This window comes from Mustela lutreola, chromosome 5 (assembly GCF_030435805.1).
Source record: "Mustela lutreola isolate mMusLut2 chromosome 5, mMusLut2.pri, whole genome shotgun sequence".
NCBI classification, from domain to species: Eukaryota; Metazoa; Chordata; class Mammalia; order Carnivora; family Mustelidae; genus Mustela; species Mustela lutreola.
The window spans coordinates 64,377,044-64,400,704 of record NC_081294.1 but is presented as its reverse complement, the minus strand read 5'-3'; the positions used below and the strand labels follow the sequence as shown (position 1 = coordinate 64,400,704).

Below are 23,661 nucleotides of genomic sequence, written 5' to 3'. Positions count from 1 at the left end.
AGAGGTGAGCAGAACCTCAAATCTGGTCTAAATGACAATGTTCCCTTCATTCTAGCCAGACCAGTACGGTGAAACAGTCAGTCTATGAGAACCTGCTGGAATCCTGATCCTCCACTTTCTGGCCCAGGGGATTATGTAAACCATGAAGGCTCTCTGATGCTCAGTTTCCTCATATGCTCTGAGGGAATGACAGTCCCAGCTGTCATGGCCCTCGTGTGAGAACAAAGTAGGAGAACACGTCTACTGCATCTGGCTCATAGCTGGGTTGCAGTGAAGGTACTGGCTGCCCTGCTCTGGACTTTGCGATCCCTTGGATGACTTATCACAGTGTCAAGTTTTAAGTTTGTTGAAACTGGAGAGGTCAGGTCTCACCCTTCAGATCCCACTGATCCTGTGACCCCAGGCAGGTCCATTCACCTTTCTGGGTCTCAGTTTTCTTCTCTGGGAAATGAGATTGGGGGCAGGATCACTCTTCCCCAACCTGGAGTCTTCCAAAGACAGTAATGGGTGGGGAGATAGGGAGAAGAGGGTGTTTTCCAGTAGCAAGATGGGCCTGGCTAACGGTGTTGTCATATTTTTTAGCTTTGGGTTGGAGTGATATTACCTCATGGCTTACCTCTTGCTGATCAAAGCTCTGACTGGCAGTTAAGTGTCTTTGATTAATAAAAAATGGGGAAAATGAATTAATCATGACTTAAATGCAGTGTGTTTGGGAAACAGAATCTTTAAAAACTCAAATCCACTAGGACCAGGAGGGGGTAAAAAAAAGATGTCCTTGATGGAGAGAGGTTGGAGATCACCCCCCTGACTTCGCCTCCCCCCTGCCACATGGTCAATGTCCTTGGAGCCTTCCAGTTGTGAACAAAAGACCTGTGTGGCCAGGGGACTGTGGGTGTTGCCACTAGGGATGGGAAGCTTGGTCCCTTTAAGGCTCTTCTCCCTGCAACCAAGCCCCAGGCCTCTGCGGGGGAGGACATGCATTATTGAAAGCGCATTTCAATACCTATTCACTCTCCTCCTCCTCCTGTGGGTGGCAATCACAGTTTACATAATCTGTCTCTCTGTCCTCCCAGGCAGCTGCTCCCTTCTGGCTGAGTGGTTTGAGGAGGGGGAGGGTGGAGGGAAGGGAGAGACCTTAACCGTGTTCTGCCACCTCAGGTAGTGGCCAGGTTGCCTTGGAATGAAGGAATGAGATCAGACTTTGACCCTGCACAGCCCTGGGTTCAAGGGTCACTTCCATGATGTGTGACCTTGGGTATACCACTTGGCTCCCTCCTTGGTGATCGTGATTCTCTCCCCTGGCCTCCATTACAGTCTCTGTGCTAATAGCTCCCAAACCTCTGTTTCCAGCCCAGACCTCTCTCCTGAACTCCAGGTCCACCTCTCCATGGCTTCGCTCTGTTTGTGTGTTCACAGGCAGCCTAGGCCTAGCGTGTCTCAAACTGATCTCATCAGTTTTCTCCCAGAGTGTCTATCCACCCATCTGTCCATTATCTATCCATCCATCCATCCACTCATTCATTCATCCATCCATCTAACGATCTAATCATCCATTCATTATCCATCCATTCAACCCAGTCATCCATCCATCCATCCATCCATCCATCCATCCATCCTTCCATCCATCATTTCCTAAGTGTCTAGCGTTTTTCAACTTTGGAGGCACAGTAACACGCAAGCTGGCACCGTGTTTGCCCTCCCAATACTGAATGAGACAGACAGGTAAACAGAAGATGATAATAAAGGTGATGAGAATGATGATAAGGGAAGTGTAAGATGCTGCAGAAGCGCAAAAGGGGGTACCCGACCCAGCCTTGGTGGATCAGAGACTTTTTTCGGAAGAGAAATTGGAGATGTTTTTGGACCTGAAAGGTAAAAAAGAGAACCTTCTTCTCTGTGTTCCTTTTCTTCATTACCCAAGGGGATTGACACCCAGTGGCAGTTCCTTTTTGTAACAGTGTAACAGTACTTCTCCGGGAGCACCTACCTCTTTCCTACTCATGGTTCTTATGGATTGGGTGGGAGGGTCACGTTATTACCACCTCCAGGGGTGGGCGTGTGACCCAGGCCTGGCTATAGGGATGGATTAGGGATCTGTCTCCTAAAATTCAACCCCAGAACTTTGCTAGAACCGTTGGGGTTGGGGAATCCAATTTCCACTGGACTTGCTCAGCTTGGGGAAGGGTAGTTGCTGTGTTGCTTCCCTGAGGGGTAGATCCTGCCTGAGAGCAATGCCAATGTCATGGAGAGCAGAATCTGAGAGACACAGAGAGTCTTGAGGCCGTCTTTGGAACCCCTGGATCCAGGTGTGCATGATGCCAGCAACGTCAGGCTTTTCTTTTTATTTGAAGTCATTTTGTGTTAGGTTTCTGTCACTTGCAGTTGAAAGCACCCTCATTAACAGTAAAGAGTCTCATTAACCATAGGAAAGCATTTGCACATCCTTTGTCTTATTTGATTTTCACAACAGCCCTAGGAGTCTGTTTACAGATGGTGAAATGAAAGCTCAGAGAGTTGAGTCAGTGGGATGCAGCCCGGGTCTGTCAGACACCAAAGCCCATGTTTTATTAAGAATACTTTGGAGATTAAACAAGAAGGATGTAGAGTAGGATTTAGCTTTGAGTGGAGCGGGCACCGAAGAACTGGTCTACAGGAGAGGACCTTCCTCCCCACGGTCAGCCCACGCACGTTCCATTACATGACCATGTTTCAAGGTCTGATTGAAAAGTCCCCTCCTCCATGAAGCCCCCCAGGAACGCCCCTCCTTGATGCCCTTCAGCCCTGTCGATGTCTGTTTTACAGCATCAGTCACTTTCACCTCTCCATTTCACTTCTGTCAGTGCATGAGTCATCTCCCTTTCAGGGAGGTATGTGCTTTACTTATCTTTGATTAGACCCAAGCTCCTTGCCCCATGCCTGCCACCCAGTAGGGGTTCAATGCATTAAAAAAAAATAAGTATTTGAAGTAAATTCATGTCCCTATAAGACGTACATTTAGGATGTGAATCAGAGTGACAGGGAGACAGAGGGAAGTTGAGATGAGACACAGAGACAGAGAGAGACACACAGAGAAAGGGAGAATGAGTCAGTGAGGAAGTGAAAGACAGAGGGACGGGGGAGGCCTGAGAAGGAGAGTCGGAGTGTTCTGGGTGTGAAGATCTGGGAGGGCCTGCCAGCCTTGACTGGGAGGCAGATGACCTTACTCCTGGTCTTTTGTAAGGGAACCATCTGGAAAGGACTTGGTTGGCCCAGATTCCGGGAGGGTTGGAGGGATAAACCCTACGGGATGGGTGGAGAGTCGCTGGTGAGTCAAGGATGAGTCCCTGTGACCCCTCGCCTTGCCACAAGAGGTGGGAGAGACAAGCCAGTTGTGAGAGCTGCTGGACCTGAAGGAGCTGACAGGGTTCCACAATGGGGGGGGTGGACAAGCTAGCTGGGGGTCAGGGGCACCTAGAACCTCTTCATACCACCTCCTGGGACCCCCCCACCAGTGGTGGCCATGCTGTGACTCTTCCTTCCAGGAGCTGACTTTGGACCCCAAAGTCAGGGCTGAGTCCTTCTCTGGACCCAGCCCTGTAGGCAGCAGGCCTGTGAGTTTCTCCACTGTGTTTTGGGACTGGGTGGTCCTCCAGCTACCCCTCTCTCCCTCACAGCTCTGGCCTTCACCATCCATGGTCCTGAGCCTCACCCAGAAGTGATCTGATCTGTTCTATCCATCTGCTTTCTTCTCATCCACTCATCCATCTCTCCCCCTTCATGGGGATCACCAAAAGGACAGGGACCTTGTGGGTCTTCTGGCACCTAGCAGGGTGGCTGGAAGGCTCACCAAAGGCTGTAGGGATTAGTGAATGGAAGAACAGGCAGGATGGCAGTGTGGGGGGGGTGTGTGCGGTGGGGGTGGGGCTGTTGCTTGGAGGTAGCCTTGACAAAGCACTTTACCAGGCAAGGCTCCCAAAATAAAGGCGTCTGGGCTCTGAGATGAGAGCCCTTGAGAAGAGAAAGGCCCTTCTGGGGCTAACTGCCTGGCCTGCTGCCAGCACGCAGGCAGCTTTGGGGATGTCCCCGGGGAGGGGGCTCTTCCTGCCCCTGCCACACTCTCTGGCAGGGAGGAGACCATGGGGCAGGGGGAGGGAGTGCTGCTGTAGCTGCATGAGACAGAAGGATGCTGAGACAGAAGGCCACTCAGGGAGAGCCAAAGTACTGGGCTGGGGGCAGGATGTGGAGCTGCAGCCGTCCTGGAAGCAGCCAGGGAAGGAAGGAGCACGTGCCCACTGCACCAGAGGCGGCTTTGGGCCAGGCACCAGGCTGGCTCGTGGGCTTTTCTCCATAAGGCTCCGAGGAGGGGGCTGTTGAGGCAGATGAAGAGGCCAAGGGCCAGGGAGGTAAAGTGACTGTTACTGGGCCACAGAGTGAGTGGTGGCAAGGCCAGGCAACTCAGGTTGGTCCAGTTCCTCCCTTCACATCATTGGGCATCCAACACGGTAATGGAATTGGGGGTCACTAGGCTTCTGATGGCTGCTCACCTCCGCTGAGGCTTTTGGTGAGATGCAGGGAAAGGGGAAAGAGGAGGGAGGAAGAGAGGAAAGGGAGGGGAAGTTTCCTCTTGTGTAAAGTAGTGAGATAGATGTCCTTATAACTATTCTTTTTTTTTTTTAATATTTTATTTATTTATTTGAGAGAGAGCTTGAGTAAGAACGTCAGAGGGAGAAGCAGACTCCCTGCAGAGCTGGGAACCCCATGTGGGACTTGATCCAGGGACTCTGGGATCATGACCTGAGCTGAAGGCAGTTTCTTAACCAACTGAGCCTCCCAGGCGCCCTATTTCTTCCTCCCTCCCTCCCTTTCTTTCTTTTTAAAGATTTATTTTACTTGAGAGAGAAAGAGAGAGTATGGGCAGGGCAGAGGGAGAGGGAGGGGAAGGAGAGAGAATCTCGAGCAGATTCTGCACTGAGTGTGGAGACTGACATGGGGTTCAATCCCTGAGATCATGACCTGAGCCCAAGTCAAGAGTCAGACACTTAACCAACTGAACCACCCAGGCACCCCTCTACCTTTCTATCTGTTCCTTTCTCTTTTCTTCCTTCCCAGGACTAGGCTTCCTGCTCCTGCCCAAGATTGTTGAGGAAATGAACATAGCTCCATGCTAGGGCTCTACACTTTGTTCCAACTATGAGACCTTGGGCAAGTCATTTCCCCCTCTCAGCCTGATCACCTCATCTTTGAGATGTTGATAACAATTGTGACCTCTCAAGGAGGCTGTAAGAATTTAAAGAGAAAGTAGCTAAAGCTCAGTGCCTAAGTGAGCTGCCATCGGTGTTAGCCGGGGTTCCAGAAAATCTGCTGCTATACTCCCCAGCACCTTATGTGGCTGCCTAAGATGACTTTCTAAAATGAAGCATAGACCTTGTTCCTCAAATTCCAGGGACACGAACAAGCACTTTAGGAAAGAGGATGCCCAAATTTCCAGTAAACATATGAAAACGTGGGCAACCTCACTAGGCATCAGGGAAATGCAGATTATAACTCTTACCACTATGTACTCACCGGAATGGTTAATGTGGAAAGGACAGAAAATGCCAAATATTGGTGAGGCCAAGGAAGTACTAGAACTTTCATACAGTACCAGAGAGAGTGTGAATCAGGACTCCCATTTTGCGGAAAAAAATTTGACAGTATCCCCTAAAGATGGACCTACATCCCCACTCCTGCAAGATGAGGGCCTGTGGCTCATTAATCCCTCTGTGCCCAGTGCTCAGCATGAGGCCTGGCATGGAGACAAACTGAATGTTTGCAGAATGAATGAAGGGACAGACATTCTCACTTGGGGGTCTTATGTGCCTCTCTGGTGCTCCCCTCATTTAATCAGGCTGGACCTCCATCACTGTTTTGTGACAGTCTCTCAGAGATTTCTCTTCTCCAGGATAAATGTCTCCAGTTGTGATCCTACCTCCCCTGGGATGGGTTTCTCTGTCTTCTCTCTGAGAACCAGAATTGGACACATATTCTCTTACCCTGAATGCCTCATTTCTTCATTCTTACTGCACACAGTTCCCCAGACAACTCCTGGGGGCCAAGGTGGTGACTGCTCAGCCAGAGGGAAGAAGTGGGCCAGGCAGCTTTCCCTCAAACCTTAGACCCTGGGGACGTCAGATCCTCTCACCACAAACACCATGGGAGTGGTCTGAAAGTAGAGTGGGATGCTTGGGGCTGGGGGTGGGGGGGTGAGCGTGCAGTGGTGAGATTCTTGTCACCAGAAGCATGCAAGTGGAAACTGGCTGACTGCAGTTGGAGGTGCTGCTGGTGGGAGTTTAGACTTAGTCCTTCCAGCCCAATGGGGAAAAAGAAGGAAAAGGACATCAGCTGAGGTTCTGTGTACCGGGCCCTTTACATATGTAATCTCCTAGACTTTGCACAGTCTGGGAGGAAATTGTTATCATTGTGCCTATTTTAGAGATGAGGAAACTGAGACTCAGAGGAGTGAAGGGTCTGGCTAGGAATTTGAGTTAGTAGGAAAGAACAGAAAATTGAACCCAGGTCTTCCTGGCTTCCAAGATGGCGCTCTTTCTAAAGCATCTCTAAGATTCTGTGATTCCATTCCGAGGGAACATCTGCTGTTGCATGGCAACATGCAACATGGACTCATGATGAAGTCCTGGCAAATGCCCCAGAGCCACCCCCACCCCCAACCCAGGCATTAGGGTTTGGGTGGGGGACCATGGATGTGCCATTGGCTGAGGCTCTGGGCCAGGCTGACAGCAAGGGTCAGGATCTCTGAGTGCACTGGCATTTGATCACAGAAGAGACAGGCCCTGTGAACAGCTGCAGTCCCTCCCAGGTCATCACGGACCTCAGATGAGATGCTAAAAGGCCAGGTGGCGATTTCACTCTAAATGGTTTGCTCATTGGCATTTGACCTCTATTTTCCATCAACTTGATTTTCATTTCCTAATGTTTACTGATTGGAAAAATAAGGAGAGGTGGAAAGCTCAAGTGAATGGAAATCTCTCCTCACTCCCTTCCCATTTTTCCAGATGTCTTGAGTTAAACGTACAAATTAAGAGGTGCTTCCATGCGCTGACCATGGAGAGTCCCATGGCTTCCCATGAATGATGGGCCCTGTCTGCTTCTTCCTCCAGCAGCTGGAGTCTATCTAACTGTTGGACCCCGGGGCTCCTCTGTATGACCAACTGCAGCCCAGGGTCTGTGCTGCGGAGACATGGACTCAGGGATTCCCATGGGCTCCAGCCAGGTTTCTAGCCTCTTGTAGGAAGACAGCTCGCGGGACCAGGTCTGATCAAGGCACCATGAAGGGACCTGACAAATGCCATGTGTAGGCTGATGTGTTGGAGTGGTTGGGGTCTCTGCTCGCTCTCCTCCCTGGCCACCTAATGGTGCAGCCAACCTGGGTCTCTGAGTCACCACTTGGAAGGAAGCTACCAGAAGATCTGCTTGGCTTCACAGCAGATGTCATGGGAGGGCGACACACCCCTTTGTTGTATTAAGTCAGAGGTTTCTGGATTAATTCCTGGCCATCTTGACAACAGCAGCCCCTCAGCTCCCCTTCCATCGATGCCAGGGTGCCTTGAATGTGTCAGGCTCTAGGCGGGGCATTGGTGGAAGGTGTGGTGGGCACCCTTACCCTCTAGGAAGCACAGTTAAAGAGCAGATGGAAACAGCTGAGTTTTTATAATGCAGAGTGTCAGTGCTATGATGGGAGGAAAGAGAGGGTCTGTGGGAATCCAAAGAAAGGGTGGCAAGGCAGAAGGAGGGACAAGTCACAGAAGGCTTCTCAGAAGAGGTGATTTCTTCGCTCGGTTGTGGTGGATGAAGAGAAGTTAGTTCAGGGGTCACAAACTGGTGGTTTGTATTATTTGGGCAACAGAATATTTGAACTGTTTTTCTGGTAGTTAACCATACTTAAAATGGAGGAGTCTCACAAAAAATCTGGATGTGGGGATTTACTTAAAAAAAAAAATCAAGATATTGGGACGCCTGGGTGGCTCAGTTGGTTGGATGACTGCCTTTGGCTCAGGTCATGATCCTGGGGTCCCGGGATCGAGTCCCGCATCGGGCTCCTGGCTCCATGGGGAGTCTGCTTCTCCCTCTGACCTTCTCCTCGCTCATGCTCTCTCTCACTGTCTCTCTCTCAAGTAAATAAATAAAATCTTAAAAAAAAAAATCAAGATATTGATCAACAAACACTGAGACCATGAGTCTGTGTAGCAACAATGGTCTGGAGCTGGCAGTGACTGCCCCCTTCAACAGATCACCATAGTCCCTTTTGTGGGCTTGATTCTGGCTAGCCCTGCAGACATCTGGGATTTGCAGCCCTTGAGTGAGTAATCTTTAGTAGACTTCCTCCACCCAGAGATCCTTTTCAGATATGGGGCCAGGGAACAGGCTTATCCAGCTTTCTCCCTCCCTCAGCTCATTAGAGGATCTGGGAGCCTCTTGCTGGAAGTCTGAGGGCCTCCTGTCTTGACTATGGCTGACTACTGTCCCTACATCAGGACAGTGACTCTGGTCCAGCCAGTATGGGAGAAAGGAAGCCCCAGGGATGACATGGTCCCCAGGTCCCCCAGCAGACCATGTTGCCTGCTCCTGCCTTGGCTCCTCGTGGTAGACATTCGCTGCTTTTGGTTGCCCAGAATCCACTTCTCCTGGCTTTAGCAACAGTCCCTTGATTTTCTTTTTGAGAATCACCCCTTCCTCAGTATTCAAATCTTGGAGGTAGTCTGATGAAGCTTCATGCTCTCTGCTGGCTGAGAGGAGGACACAGGCCCCAAGCCAGGCCAGCTGGTGCCCCTCCTGGGGCTGTGGGTCATAAGCAGAGTGATACAAGGAGGAACAGACGTTGTGGCTGATACATCCCATAGGGGGATCTTGGAATAATTGGCCTCAGTTTCTGCTACCAGTCCCCTGGTCTGTTGTGGCTCTTGCCCTTTCCTGGGCTTGATCATCAGCCTTCCTTTGGCTTCTAGGTGCTGGTAACCTCTCAGTAACCTCTGTTTCTGTTTGATTGGGGCAGATTTGGTTTCTGTTGTTTGCTGCCTACACCCATACACAGCCCTCCTCAAAGGGAGGTGTGAACTGTTTGGGTTCACACTGGATTTCTCTGAATGCCGAGCCAAGCTTGCACGGGCAGCAGAGGCAGGCTTTGCCTTTTCCTCACCCTCAGTTCCTTCTTTCCCCTCTTCTGGAGCCACTGGGTCACCCTTTGCAGTCCCAGCGTCGCCAGAAACCAGAGCACTGGAATTTCTTCCAGATACACCCTCTGGGGGTAGCCTTGACCAGTCGTGATCCCTGGACTCCTCGCTTAGCCTGGAGGCTTGGTGTCACCTGTCCAAGTAGTCTGGCTCCTTAGGTTGGGGACTCCTTTGCCTCCCCAGGATGAGACTTGACCTAAGCTGTGGATGAGTTTGGAGACATCTTGCCTATGGGCCCAGCACGGGCTTTGGGGCGTGGCAGTCCTTGTGGTACTTCTGCCAGACTGGCTTTTCTCTTGGTAAAGACCACCTTTATCTTTTCCCATGCATATATCCTCCTGTACTATTCCTCAGTACTTTACACCAAACAAAAAGAACACACTCACTTTTTAATCTTTAATACGTATTTTTCTAAAGGGAACATGAGATCATTCCCATAAGCAAGAAACCTGCATCGTATTCTATAAATGGAAAGTAATGGTAAAAATAAGGACATGGAAAATACAACATTGTTATTTAATTTCAACTAGATACTGTTGCTGGAAAGCTCCTTGTCCAAAAGGAAGATCAGAAAGTGTTACAGAGGCGTTAAGAAGATGCTGACTTCCAATTGAGAATTCCTCCTTAATATAATCAACAGGAAAGGAGGTAACTCTCTCCCAGTTCTACTTAACTTGTGCCTGCATTACTCTTTTTTTTTTTTTTTTTTTTGTGCCTGCATTACTCTTAACATGGCCTCATGGACCAGTGATGGTTGGTGCCCACTCTGGGGAAAGCATTGCTTCCGTAGCCTTGACCTGTTTCCAGATCCTGTGGCTAGCTGCCTGTCCTGACTTGACCTGGCTGCCCACTTGCCCTTGACCGCGGCTCCCCACTTGTACGGACCTCACCGTATTCCAGGCTGACCAGGCCTGGGGGCCTAGCTTGTCCCAGTGGATGAGCTTGTTCTAGGTCCAGCCATCTCAGGGAATTGAGAGAATACAAGAATGAAGTCCTTAGAGCCCTTCTTAAGTGACAGACATGATAGGTATTTTACTCAGATTATCTGAGTTTTCCCCACATTTCAGTCATTCATCCACCACCTTCATGATTTCTGCCATATCAGTGCTATTCATTTACCTTGCAGTTTTCTTCAAATTGATTTGTCTTTTAAAAGACTCAGCATTTTATTTTAAAAGGAAATGCCATATTTTCCCCATAAATCAGAGAGTTTGGTGTGCCAGTTACGTTTTTCTATCATGCATCGATTGTGAGGTATTAAAGTAATACGTGTTCATCCATCTACCACCTAAAATCATCCTGCGCACACCATCAATCACCCATGTACCAGCCCTTGGGAAATACTGTAACTCCTTAGTTAATTCTCACACGTTTCTGGGAGGATGGTTTATAGGTAAGAACGTGGAGGCTCAAAGGATTCCGTTCCTGAAGTCCCACAGGCGGAAAGGCTTGGGGCCGAGATTTGAATCCAGACAGTCTAACTCTAAATGCCAAGGCTTTCAACACTAGTGCTTTCCAAATGGATTTTTTTTTTAAATCCAAAGAATTTGTTAAAAATGAATATGTGTTTGGAAATCCAATATAAAAAGCAGATAAAGTTGGAGCTTTTACAAATTATTTAAATGAGATTGTTGGGTGCAGAGGTTCTTTTATTTTTAGTTTTTTTGAAACTTCTCTTGCCCCAAGCTATCCTACGATGGCCCCTGAGAACCTGTCTCAGAAGCCCAGGACTCTGAGGAATGTTAATCTGAACGACCCTATCTCTCAAGTTCATTTAGTTCCATTTTCCCCATGAGCCAAACTCCTGAGGGGCAACATCTGGGTCTATGTTATCTTTCCTGGCTGGGCATCTCTACCTTGGACCTTCGCCATTTTGAAATCTTGAAATTTTCCATCTTACTATCTTGAAATCTTCCACTGGCATTGTAAGCCTTCCTCTGACCTAATTATTCATTCATCAAACACTGATGTCTAACCTGTACCCAGATTTTTTGATGACACAAGAGGAATAGATGTAGTATCTTTGATGGCTTCCCAAGCCCGTGTGGAAGACAGATAGACACAGCCAAATACAGTAAGTGTTGGAGGAGCCCCTGTTCACCCGAGTCTCATTGTCGCCTCAGTTCCTGCCTCTTAGGTGGCTGGTTGCATCCTGTATGGAGCAACTCCTGAGATGGAACCAGTGAAGGGACCCCAGGGGTGACAGAGTTCTTCTCTGACTCCCCACTGTGGTTCCTGGGTCACTGTTCCCTTCAAAAACCAATGTTTGATTTAAGTCTGAACTTGGAATCATACCTTACTGAGACCTCCCAACCCTCACTCCAACGGGAGGACCAATTTACAGTTGTGCCGCCACCAGCAATTTGGACCTCTGACTGGCTCCTGACCTCAGCCTGCCTTCTCCCCCTCAAGGCTGCCTATGGCTGCCCCCTGCCCCAACCTAGAGATCTCCCACTGAAATGGGTACACCAAAAGGAGACTCTCTGCCATGAAGAGAAGAAATATGTCACTCTGAAATTATGGGAAGATCCTGTGAGAGTTCCAATAAGTTTTAAAGATTTCTAAAAGACATTCAACCTTATGATGCACCCCCCGCCCCCGCAAAAAAAGCCAAGATTTCTACCCTTTTTCCTCAGCCCTGGCTACAGCCCTGGTTCTCTCCAAGATGCCCCCATCTTTGGAGGGCACTGAGTTCTCCAGAACATCACTGATCTGAGTGTCTCCAGAACATCACTCTTGGGGGTTCCCCAAGAACCCCTTGAGTTCTTGGAAGATTCTCCCTTGGTAGGTCCTAGAACTGGGTCTATTAGCAAACTCAAAATGAGTCAACTCAAGTCAACTCAGCTGAACTCTACTCAGCTTAACTCAACTCATTTCAACTCAATCCATACTTCCTGTGTATCTTTTTGCTTACCCTGACCTAGGTCTAGTTTTAGGAGAGAGGGAATCCAACAATTAATAAGACATAATGTTTACTCTCAAGGAGTTTTCTCTTGGGGAAAAAGCCACCTCTTTCTCTTAGAGAAAAGAGCTCCCTTTTCTGGCCTGGAGACATTCCAACCAGCAGTGTATTCCTGGGGTCCACTCCCCTAGACTTCTCAAACTGCCTGCCTGGGATTGTATGACTTTAAGACTCCAGAATGCAAAGTCAGTTGGTCCCTTACCCTTTTAGGATATGATTCATATGGGTCCTGAGTCATTCATGTATTCACAGACTTGCACTGAGCACTTACTATGTGCTAGACACTTTACAGACATTACCTCATTTAATTTCCCCAGCAACCAGTGGGGATACAGAACCAGTACCTGGTCAGTAAAAATTTAACCCAACCCTAATTCCAAAGCCCATGTTCTTTCCATCTTATCCCATTGTCTCTTAGAACAATTGGATAGAATCCATAATAAAGGATAAACAAATACATTCCATATGGAGGGAAAGAGTGGATTAATGAATATTTTATGTAAAGCAAAATCTCACCTGACCAGTTTATTAGAATTCTTGAGAAACGAACTATATAGGGAGATAAAGGGTGACTTTCACAAAAAGTCTTTGTCAAATTTCCATCCCAAAGCCTATTAATAAAATTGATTCATTATAGAATTGGGCAGAGGTGGGTGGTGAGTAGGAGGGAGTCTATTTTTGCATGGATAGAGAACTGGCTTAGAGACAAAAAAGAGAGGGTAGGGATAAATGGGTGCTTTTTCAAATGAAGAACTAGGGTTCCCCAGGAATTGGTGCTGAGTTTGGTCTTATGTAACACCCAAGGCACAAGCATTGAGTGTCCAATGTGTGCATTTCCTGCAGTAAGTATAGGGGGTATTACACACCCAAACCAGACTCAGCTCCCCTCCTGGAGAAGCCCAGAGAAAGAAGTGCTCAGCGATACCTCCAAGTTCTCAGAGGACAGGCAGCTCTGGAGAGGCCGAAATGCAAAGACATTGGAGATAAACCAGAAGAGAGTGGCCAGGAAAGGGGAAACAGCCCCAAGCAGCAAGCAAAAGATCTGAGCTCTAGGACCCATCTGTTACTCATTTGCTGTGTGACACTGGGCAAGGTCCTTCCCTCTCTGGGTCCCAGTTTTCCCTCCTGTACAAGAAAAGCATTGGACTAGATGTAAGGGTGTGGTGTTCTGGATGGTGGACAAGGATTTCAAATAGAACCTGATTATGAGAAAGTCTTTATTTCCTGTGGCCAAAATGTCTCCTTCTGTGCCTGCACTGAGATGGGGGACCACTCTCCTTCTGTCTCTCTTATTTGTGAACAGTGAGGATGAGGCAGAGAGCCATGAGGTCTGTGATGCCGGGGCGCAGAGCCCAGCCTGGAATCCCTCAGTGGCATTCATTGCGAGTGACTCAGCGTCATAAATAGCTCCCATCTGGATGAGCAACGATATCTATAGCGATCGAGCGATCTCTATATCCACACACACTCTCTCTGTGCAAATATGTGGCTCACTGTATGCTAAATACGAGGTGGCCTGGAGACGTTCCTCCTCTTAAAAGACTATTTGGTATGAAACTCGAGACTGTTTATTTAAAGAAACAAGTTTACAACTATGCACATTGGATTACTGGTAGTGGGTGGTGGGGAAAAGGCGATGTGGATGAAGGGACGCTGGGTGTGATCCAAGCTTGGGGGCCACTGAGGCCGACCACTCCACCTTCAGCCTTCTGTCTGCAGCAGGAGGGGTAATGGACACCACACATGGATGCTTGAGATCCTGGGGTCGGGCTACAGGGAGGGGGTACTCTTGAGCTCATCGGTGCAGGAAACCACAGTTAGCAGAAAGAACATAGGAACTGGGGTGACAGGAGAGCCGGGTTCCAGCCCTGTTCTGCCCTGCCATTGATCTTGAACAGTTCATTAATTCACGCATTCATTCATCAAGTATGTACCAAGCACAAACAATATGCACAAGCCACAGGGGGATACAGACAAGAAAATGTAGGTTGGAATTCAGGCGTAGCCACCTGCCAGCTATAAGTGCTTCCCCAACTCTGTGCTTCAGCTTCCTTGTCTGTAAACTGGGCATAATACCCCCTAAGGTTTAATGCACAAGAAAGTGCTTCTCTGCTGTAAATGGCTCCGACAATGCAAGCTGGACTCACTCCACCACATTGCCCAGTTGATCCATCTCCTCTCCACTTAGGAGTGTTCTGGGGACTCACGGAGGGGGATTGTCCTATGACCCGCTTCACCAGGGCCCCAACAGAGGGGGCCTAGAACATCACCCATGGGAATGACCCTGGGCAATACCCTTACCTTTGCTTCTTGGCTGAGCTGAGATGTAGGGAACTTCAGTCAATGAGCAGAGCAGGTATGCCAGGGATGTACAGCTTCCTGGAGGAGGAGACAGGGTGTTCAGGGGTGAGGAGAGACAACTTCTGGGGTAGTTCAGTGGAGTGGCCTGAAAGGGCACTGGACCTGAGGACATGCCCTTGCTTCTCCTGAGGCCACCATGGATCCTCGGGGTTCCAGCAAGGGACTGGGCAGCAAGGGACCCTACCTGGCATCAGACCCAACCCCTAGCCCCACCTCACCCACTCCCCTGATACCAGCTACCTTCTTGGCAGCTGGCGTGGGCAAAGCTTGTGTGGTATCACTGACCATACTGCTTTCTGGCTTAAATGTGATTTCTGACCCATATCAATGGGCATGGTTTACTGTCACTCATACCTGGATTTGAATTCTGACTTTGGGAAAATCCATGTCGTCTCCCCAAGCCTCAGTTTCCTTATGTGTAAAATGAGGCTACTAACAGCCCCGATCTCAGCCCTGATTAATGATGACAACAAGCCTTGTTATAACTGTTGTTGTTCGTGTTGACTATCTGTGATGATGTCTATTATCTTGTGGCCCCTCAAATTTTAGTTACCTTCTCCTGCTTTCTCCTAGCAAGTGCAAGGCATTCCTGAAAAGGCAAGGGCTCATTCTATGACTTTGTCTCTGGAGCTGTGCACAAGTCCTGACAGAAAGTGGCCACCCAGTAAACCTCTATTGACTAAACAATGCTCCACAAGTTTGTTGGGTTTGCCTTCACAAAGTTAGGGTTAGTGAGGTTGATTTTCTCCCATTTAACAGAGGAGAGCACAGGTGCAGACAGGGTAGGTCACCTGCTCTGCTTCCCACAGGGGCAAGTGTGAACCAGATGAAAACCCACAGTCCCCACTCTGCCTCCTGCCCCCACCCCAGCCCTGTAGTCAGGGCCTCTCCTGGCTGGACACCAAAGCCCCACAACTTCACACGCCCGCGTCCAAGCTGGTGCCACCTCCTCCATGTTTTCCTTCCTCCTGTAACCACCGTCCTACTGCCACTCAAGAAAGGGGACATTCCGGTGTCCCCTTTCCAGAGATGAGAACGGAGGAAGTGCCCTGGATGATAGACACCGTTTCCAATCGATCTGCTGACTTAAGCGCCTTTCTGGGACTGGCAGTCTTCTGGGACCATCCTGGGATCACGGTACCTCACCCCACGGCCTCTGCGCCTCCAAGGCACTCTTACCTCCTCCTGCAACCTCCTCCCGCCCCAGGCCTGCCACTGGACTCGGAGCTGAGCGAGGCACAGGCCAATTCCCCAGAGCCCGGCACTTAGCAAGACTTGATAAGTATCTGTTGGGTGAGTGAATGAACAAGTAAACAGTGGCTGAATGACTGTGTCGGCCGTGTTCTAAATGCTGGGGACGCCGCAGGGAAGAGGGCAAGCCTGCTCCAGCTCTCAGGGAACTGACAGTATTTGAATTTAAAACCAACGACTGGATTGGAAAGAGGGCAGATGTTACTGTTCCCTGACAGGCTACGTGGGGAAGTGGGAATGGAGAGTTGGCAAGCCCGCTGACTGCCCGGGGAGTACCTTGGAGCCGAAGGTGGCCTCCCTGGCCTCAGGCAGGGCCATCTGTGCCCCGAGTGGGGAAGCTGACCTTTAAAGGCCAGGGAAGAACACCGATGCAATTATGTATTTAACGCCTACCTACTGCTGGGTCCACAGCTAGCACTCTGCCCGGCACAGAGCGGATACTTTAACTTTTGTTCTGTGAAGGAAGCCATTTGTTCAATGGGTGGGCCAAGTGTGTTGGGATGACTCAGGTCTGGGGCTGGCGGGACTCCAGAGTGCTAACTCTCAGAATTATTATGACATCCACTTGAATGTGGCTCCACTGTACTCGGAGCCCACTTACATGGCTGTTACTATTCCCCCTATGCCGTGAGGACACCGCACACACACGTGTTAGTGAGCATGCTAGGCTGGGCACCAGCGGCATTCATATAAGCTATGGGGCAACAGCAGCACTTACGGGGTATCTGTTTTGTGCTGGGAACCTCATGTCCACACTGCCTGGCAAGGCCAGCGTCACCATCCCCATCACACACAGGACAGCACGGATGCCCAGAGGAGGCTTGATTTTGCACAGTTGGAAACTAGGTCTCTCTCTAGGAGTGAGATGTACAAAGCTCATAGTCAAATGGGAACCCCAACAGTAAAGAGGATAATTAAAATCCAGCGTGACACCCCCAGAAATGCACGTTTGTCAGGGATGCCTCTCTGCCGGGAGGCATCAGGGAGGGCTTCCCTGAGAAAATGAGCCTAAGAGCTGAGGCTTAGAGGACAGAGGAGAAGGAAGGGCTATGCAGGCAGAGGGAGCAGCATCTGCAAAGCTGTGGACGGAGCGTGGTCCCACTTGGAGGAATGTGGTTGGGCCAGACCCTTGACCAGAAAGATGAAGCTGGGAGGTTGTTGGGGCCAGTTATAAGGAGCTTCATTGAGGCTGGAGGATGACGGAGAGCCATTGCAGGGCTTGGCTTCGAGCTCCTTCCAGGGGCAGGGGCAGGACTGGGGGAAATGGGAGGCTAGGTAGCAGGACCTGTGCTTGATGAGGTAGGGGGTAGAGGGATATTCGGACTCTGCCTCCTGACCTGGGTGATGCGTGGCGATGGAGAGTCCCTGAGGGTCAGCCATTGGCTGAGCCGCCCTGTGGAGCTGGAGTTCTCCCCCCAGCCAAGAAGATCACTGTGGCAGGTCCTAGTCTCTGCCCCAGCTCCAGCCCCAGCAAAGCCCTCCTCTGCCACCTGGCTGCTCCCAAACTGTGTCCTAGCAACCTCACAGCCCTCACCTTGGCAACGCCAGCTTCTGCACTCTCTTCCTGATTGGGCTGGAAAGGAAGGTGGAGCTAGAATGCCTCCTGTCTACTAGACCTGCTCAGAGAACCAGCCTGGGCTACCTACAGCCTGCAGCTCTGGGTTCATCAGGTGGAGTCTGGCCAGTCAGATGCAGAACATGGGGTCTGGATGCAGGACAGGAGTCTGGACTCGCAGCCTTGTGAGCTGGGTTCTGACCCAGGGCTGAGCTTTGTCTGAGTGACCTTGGACAAGTCTCTTCCCCTCCCTGGGCCTCAGATGTTCCCTTTTATAAAATAGGGAGGTTGAATAACACCATCTCTGGAGTCTAATATTACCTTATTCCATTTTTGACCTTTTCCCATGGTTATTGGTTGGATGCTCTGTTGCTGGTATGAATTTTAGTGTCAGACTCTAGGAATTTAAATCCTAGTTTGCAGGGCACCTGGGTAAGTCAGGTAAGCATCCAAGAAACTCTTGATTTCTGCTCAGGTCGTGATCTCAGGGTCATGAGATCAAGCTTTGCATGAGGCTCTGCGCTCAATGGGAAGTCTGCTTCACTCCCCCTCTCTCCCTCCCCCTCTCTCCCTCTCCTTCTGCTCCTCCCTACCCCCACTCATGTTTTCTCTCTCTCTCTCTCAAATTAATTTTAAAAAGTCCTGCTTTGCTTGGCCAAATCACTCTACGTCTCAGAGCCTAGGTTTTTTTTTTCCTCTTTGTAAAATGAATGTATTTCATGCCATCTCACCCAGGGGTATGAGAACAGTCAGTTGAAATGGTATACATGAAAGTGCTTTATAAGTGGTAAAGAGCTATGGGAGCGTAACCTATTTCATCACAGGGGCTGTGCTCAGTAACCATTTACTGAATGCGCTCTTCCCCTCTCACCAGAAACAGCAGCAGCAAGCCTTTATTGAACACTTACTATGTGCCAAGCATTGTACTGAGGTTTTACTCACGGTTATTTTATTTTCACCGCAACCATGTAAGGTATTTGCTACTATTATTCCCATTTTCCAGATGAACAAAGAAGGGCCGATATGCTTTTGTATAGAAGGAGCTCAGCCAGATTCCCTGGCTTTAAAACTTGACCGTTTAAAATTTAATGAGGTAGCCTCCTCAGATCTCCTCTCTGTGTCTCAGGTTTTTCCTCTTGCCCAAAGTCAGGCTCTCACTCAGGGTTTGGTGGGCAAAGGGGCAGCTCTCTCATTTATTGAGCATCTCTTCAAAGTGCTAAGAATTGACCAGCTTCTCAGGCTTTTCCCTGCATGTCAGTCCCTTGCAGGGGGATGGTGCGGGAGTGTTGTGGGGGGAATGGGACGTGTCTCATTAAAATGCAGATTCTGATTCTGTGGGTCTGAGATGCATTTGAGACTGGACATTTCTAATGCATTCCTAGGAGAAGCTGATGTTGCTGGTCCAGAGACCACACTTTGAGTAACCAGGTGCTAGAGGATTTCAAATATTATCTTCTTGAATCCTGGGGACTAAGTCTTTTTAGCCCAGAGTCACAGATGGGGCAACTGAGGCTCGGGATGCAATGTACCTAACTCAGGGTCCCAGCGCATATAAGGGGTGATTTTGAACTTCGGTCTGCCTGGGAGTATGCAGTGCCAGGGGTTATGTGCTAAGCCCTACTTCCTGGTTGTGTGGTCCCTGCTTGGGCTTCTGTCTCCACAGCCAAGGCAGAGAGTCCCTGAGGTGCCTATTAGGACCCGTTTTTTATTTTCAGTTTGTCACAAGTAGACCAGTTTTGGGTGCTGCCTTCCAGTGGGAACAGGGCCCTGGCCCAGGGTGTGTCTTTGCCATTGAGTGGACATCTCAGGATCAGGATGAGATCCTACATATGTGTGACTCACCTATTGGTCCTACCCTTGGCCTGGCTCTTTTGGAATCCTGTCCTTATTCATCATGGATCTTGGGGACACTAATTTTGTTTTTTTTAAAATATTGCACAACATGTTATTGACTTTGATGCCTGAGATTTTTAGCCCCCCTTTACATTTTGCAGCTGAGAAGGGTGCTTTTTGCCCTCACCTTGCCCCAGTCTTGGCCCAGCCCTATGTCTTCTCCTTCCCCTCCTGCTTCATGGCATTAGGATGGTGCCTGCAAGGCACTGCGGTGCCCACCCAGCAGCCGGCCAGCCAATGCATTTATTTCCCAGCAGGGGAATCCATCACTTGGCTTGCCTTTTGGCTGACCTGCTCTAGCGATGGCAGCAGGAACTGTGGGCCTGGGTGATCACTCTGATGTGGGCTTTTCCCTTACCAGTGAGGAGAGGGAGAGAAGGGACTTTACTGCAATTTAAATTATGCCATCTGTCTGCTTCACCCAGTATTCAAGGCCTTGCCTGCTCTGGCTCCTGTTAACCAGTCTGTCCTTATCTCTGCCATCCCCTCCCTCCTTCCCTCCTTCCTTCGCTGCAGCTCTTGTCATGCAACTTTGTCAGGTTTCTTCCTTAGGACCTTTGCACTTTCTACCTGCATACTTGTCCCATGGCCAGCTGCTTCTCCCAGTCCAGATGTCAGCTTCAATGCCTGCTCCTTTAAGTCCTACCTGTCTTACACAAACAGCCCCAACCTCCTTTTATTGACACACCCTTCTTTTATTTCTTTGCTAGCACTTACGTAACTTGGTGAAATTATTTTAGTGTTTACTTGCTTTTTCCCCTCTAGAACGTGAGCTCCGGGAGAGCATGGACCTTGTCTTGTCTGTCTTATTCTTCATTGTCTTTCCAGATCTCAAACAGTTATTGGCTTGTTGTAGGTGTTCAGTGAGCATTGAGGCATCAGTGAGCCATACCCTGGGCTGGAGTTTCCACACCTGAGAAATGAGATGCTAACCCGAACCCCCCTGGTCAGGATCAAAAGCAAAATGACCCAGTTTGGGGCCAGTGATACTATCCCTCCCTGAGTTTAGCTGATGAACTTGAAGCTCAGAGAAAGATGGGACTTGTCCCAAGTCACTGGCCAGGAAATGCGTGGGCTGGGGCTCTATCCAGTTTGGAGAAGCGCCTGGCCGCAAGCCCCGCCTGGAGCAGGCATTCAGAAACGGGATGGCTGGATCTGAGTTCCTCAGAGTCTCTTGCCATCTGCTGCTTGAACTGCAAGACCCGCCTTGCCGGCCAGGCTGTCACAGCTTCCTGACGAGTCAGAGACAGAAATTCTAATGGCAGTTTTCTTGCGGAACACAAAGGCCTGCCTCTTGCAAATGTGGAGATACATTTTCTCCGCATTGGCAATTACGATGCTGGATGTCTGGGGAACGTTTTTCATCTTGCAGGCACTTCACCAAGATTAACTTCTGAACCTATGCAGCAATGCTTGTTGCAACTTGAGTGGGTGTCTGGGGCAGTGCGGGCGGCAGTGTCTTCTGTCATAGGAGGAACTGGGGTTTAGAGGGCTCAAGGCCCCCGAGTCAACATCTCTAGGAGTTTGGTTGATTTTCCCGAGAGCAGTTTCTCCACTGACGGAAATGCACTGACCTTCTTGAGGATTCAAGGATTCTGACTTTCTCTGCGTGATTTGGCTGTTGATTTAAAAGCATTTTCCACAAATCCTTACTGAGTTTCCTAGGTATCCTTCTCACCCTGAGCGTGCAACAGGGGGACAAAATATATACTGCCCTTACCCTTCTATGGTACTGAACCAGCAGGGGAGACCGAAGACTGTCCGGCCCGTAACTGGCTGTGTGACTGTGGATAGGTCTCTCTCCCTCTCAAGACCATTGGGTTTAGCTTTCTCTCCCCCCCACCCCGACCCCTGCTTAAAGGCTTCTGATGGTCCCCTGTTGCTTACAGAGAAGGTGGGCATCTCTGGCCCAGCCTTCAAGGTCCCTGAGAGCTGGGCTCTATTTGACCTTTTCCAGCACAGGCTCCTGCTTGCCAGCTTCCATTTGCTCTGTTTTTATTTAACCAACACTGATATTTCACTTTCTAGGTGCTTTGCAGGCACTGTCTAAATGCTTCACAGCATTCAACTTGCTCTATCCTCACAGAACTCCTTTGTGATTCTTGCCATCGCCATTTTCAAGATGAGGACCCCGGGACACAGAGTAGTTAAGTTGAGTGTGTCCACAGAGCTACTAAATGGTGTGGCTGGGATTGGAGCCCCGGCAGCCTGGCTCCCAGCTCGTGCACTCCACTGCTGCTAGGTGACCTTCCTCTGTCCTCAGCACCAGTCCTACTCTCTCCTTCCCTAGGTGCACTCCAACAGCCATTGCCCACTTTCACAAAGCCCTCCCTGATGCCTCCCAGGCTGAATGGGTTCTTCTTAGCTCTGTGTCCCCACAATGCCTTGCACATCCCTCACCATGGCAGCTCTTCCCACAGTTTCGTGTCCTGTCACCTCTACTAGATGCAGGGGCCTTCTCTTTCTGCTCTGTACCCGGCCCAGTGTGTTCCTAGAATCCATTCTCCATGCAACGACCAGAGGCATGTTTTTAAAGCAAAATCCGTTTGTATCACTCTCCTGCTTAAAATCATCCAGTGACAATCTATTGCATTTAGAATAAATCCCAAATCTTGACTGTGGCTTAGAAGGCTCTGCGTGAGGGACTGGTCCCTGCACCCTCTCCACCCTCCTCCGCTGCTACTTTTCCCTTTGATCCCTGCTCCAGCCACACTGGCCTCCTGTCTATCCCCAAAGAGACCAGGCTCACATTTAGGGCCTTCTCCCGAGCTCTTTCCTTTGTCTGGAACGTGTGACCCCACATCTTCCCACGACTGACTTCTTGTTATTGGGGTCTGAGTGTCACGTTGCCATTTCAGACAGACTCCCCTTATTTGTCTGTCTGTCTGTCTGCCTACATGTTTTCATATTTACTTTTTAGTTGTTATTAATGACTGTGTCTCCTGCAAGTTTGTAAGCAGGGAGCAGGGAGCAGGGAGCAGGGATCTGAGATTTCTTATTCTGTAGCTGGGAACATACCTGACACAGAATGGCCACTCAGTGAGTAAATGTTGGAGGAAGAATAAAAGCTCACCAAGGTCCCTTCGGATTCAGTCCTACCTACTGCAATTCAACTAAGGCCTGGGTAGTATAACATAATATAGCTTTCCCCTTATCTCTGAAAGTAGAGTGTTCTTATGAAACCTTTTGTAAATCAAGATGGTGCAAAGCAAAGAAGCAATTACCATTTGGTAAAAGTGAAATCCTCTTAAAATTTCTTTTGGTTAGTGAAATGACCTACTAATGTAGGTCTTCTGTAAAAGTGATGTGACAAAAAGCAAACTTTTGTATAGTGGGGAAAACCTGTATCATCATAATAAAATATAATATAATAATGTAATATATGTATTATAATATATCTGAATTGGTCTCATCTCAGGCTAAAAGCTGGGATAATTTCACTGGAATGAAAGCTGGAATTCACTATCTTTATCATCCTTCTATGTCTCGCCTGCAGTCATACTCCCAGAAGTGAGGCAATTTTATTAACCATTCTCTGCTGACTTCTCTTCACCAGGGATGCCTAGAAACCCTGACACATGCTTTAATTTGTCCACCCAAGACTCAGGGAGACTTGTGAGATTCTGCCTTCCCTATGTTGCAGCAGGGATGTTCTTGAAAAAGCAAAATGCTGACTTGTGAAGTGCCTAGAACCTAATGGGAGCACACATACCCATTACATACATCGCATTTCATCAGTTAATGGGAGAGACTTCATGCTCCAGAAAGGGACAAGAGCTCTGAGTCCTTCCAGGACCTGGGCCAGACACATCTCGTACCTCTGAGGAATGGCAGTCTGTAGCCGAGAGGGATGTGCAGTCCAATTTGGAGCAAATGGAAAAAGCGAAGCTTCACATGCATCTGGTTAAGACGAACAGAGAGGGCAAAAGTGGCCGAAATGAGGTCTGGGTGTTTGATCACAGATATTTGCTAATGAGAACCAAGGGACAAGGCAGGAGATACACACAGTGGTCAGAATATAGGTACCCCCCATCATAGACTTTCTTCAGAATGAAATGGAAGGGAAATGTGTCAAGGTGTCTCAAAGACCAACTACTATACATTGTCATCCTCTTGAGAACCAGAAAGGGCATTTCTTGCCCTACTTTCCCCCCTCTCCTTCTAGCTCTTTGAGTTTGGGAAGGAAATGACATCCCAAGTTTACGGGCTGAGAAACTCTGAGACCTAATCTATCAGGCAGAATGGTGAACTGACAAGAACTCTTGATTATGAGTTCAAAGGTCATGGCTCTGGTCTCAGCACTGTGGCACTCTGTGTAAATTCCTCTGTTCTGACCTTTTTCTTCCTCATCTGTAAAATGTGGCTCTTGGGTTTGGCGATTTCCAGTTCAAGGATTTCCATGACTTCAAGCCTTCTGACTATATAAGCTAATG

General features: G+C 49.1%; 1 protein-coding gene across 2 annotated transcripts in view; it reads right to left on the bottom strand.

The window, feature by feature from the left end:
• The window catches only part of CPLX2 (complexin 2), an 81,809-nt gene that overhangs the window by 55,390 nt on the left and 2,758 nt on the right, over positions 1–23,661 (bottom strand). The window contains exon 2 of one of the 2 annotated variants that reach the window (XM_059174350.1): positions 14,470–14,547. The exons of the other annotated variant lie outside the window; for it this stretch is intronic. The gene's annotated coding sequence lies outside the window, so the exon portion shown is untranslated. The remainder of the gene's footprint in view (positions 1–14,469; positions 14,548–23,661) is intronic. 2 annotated transcript variants of the gene reach the window in all.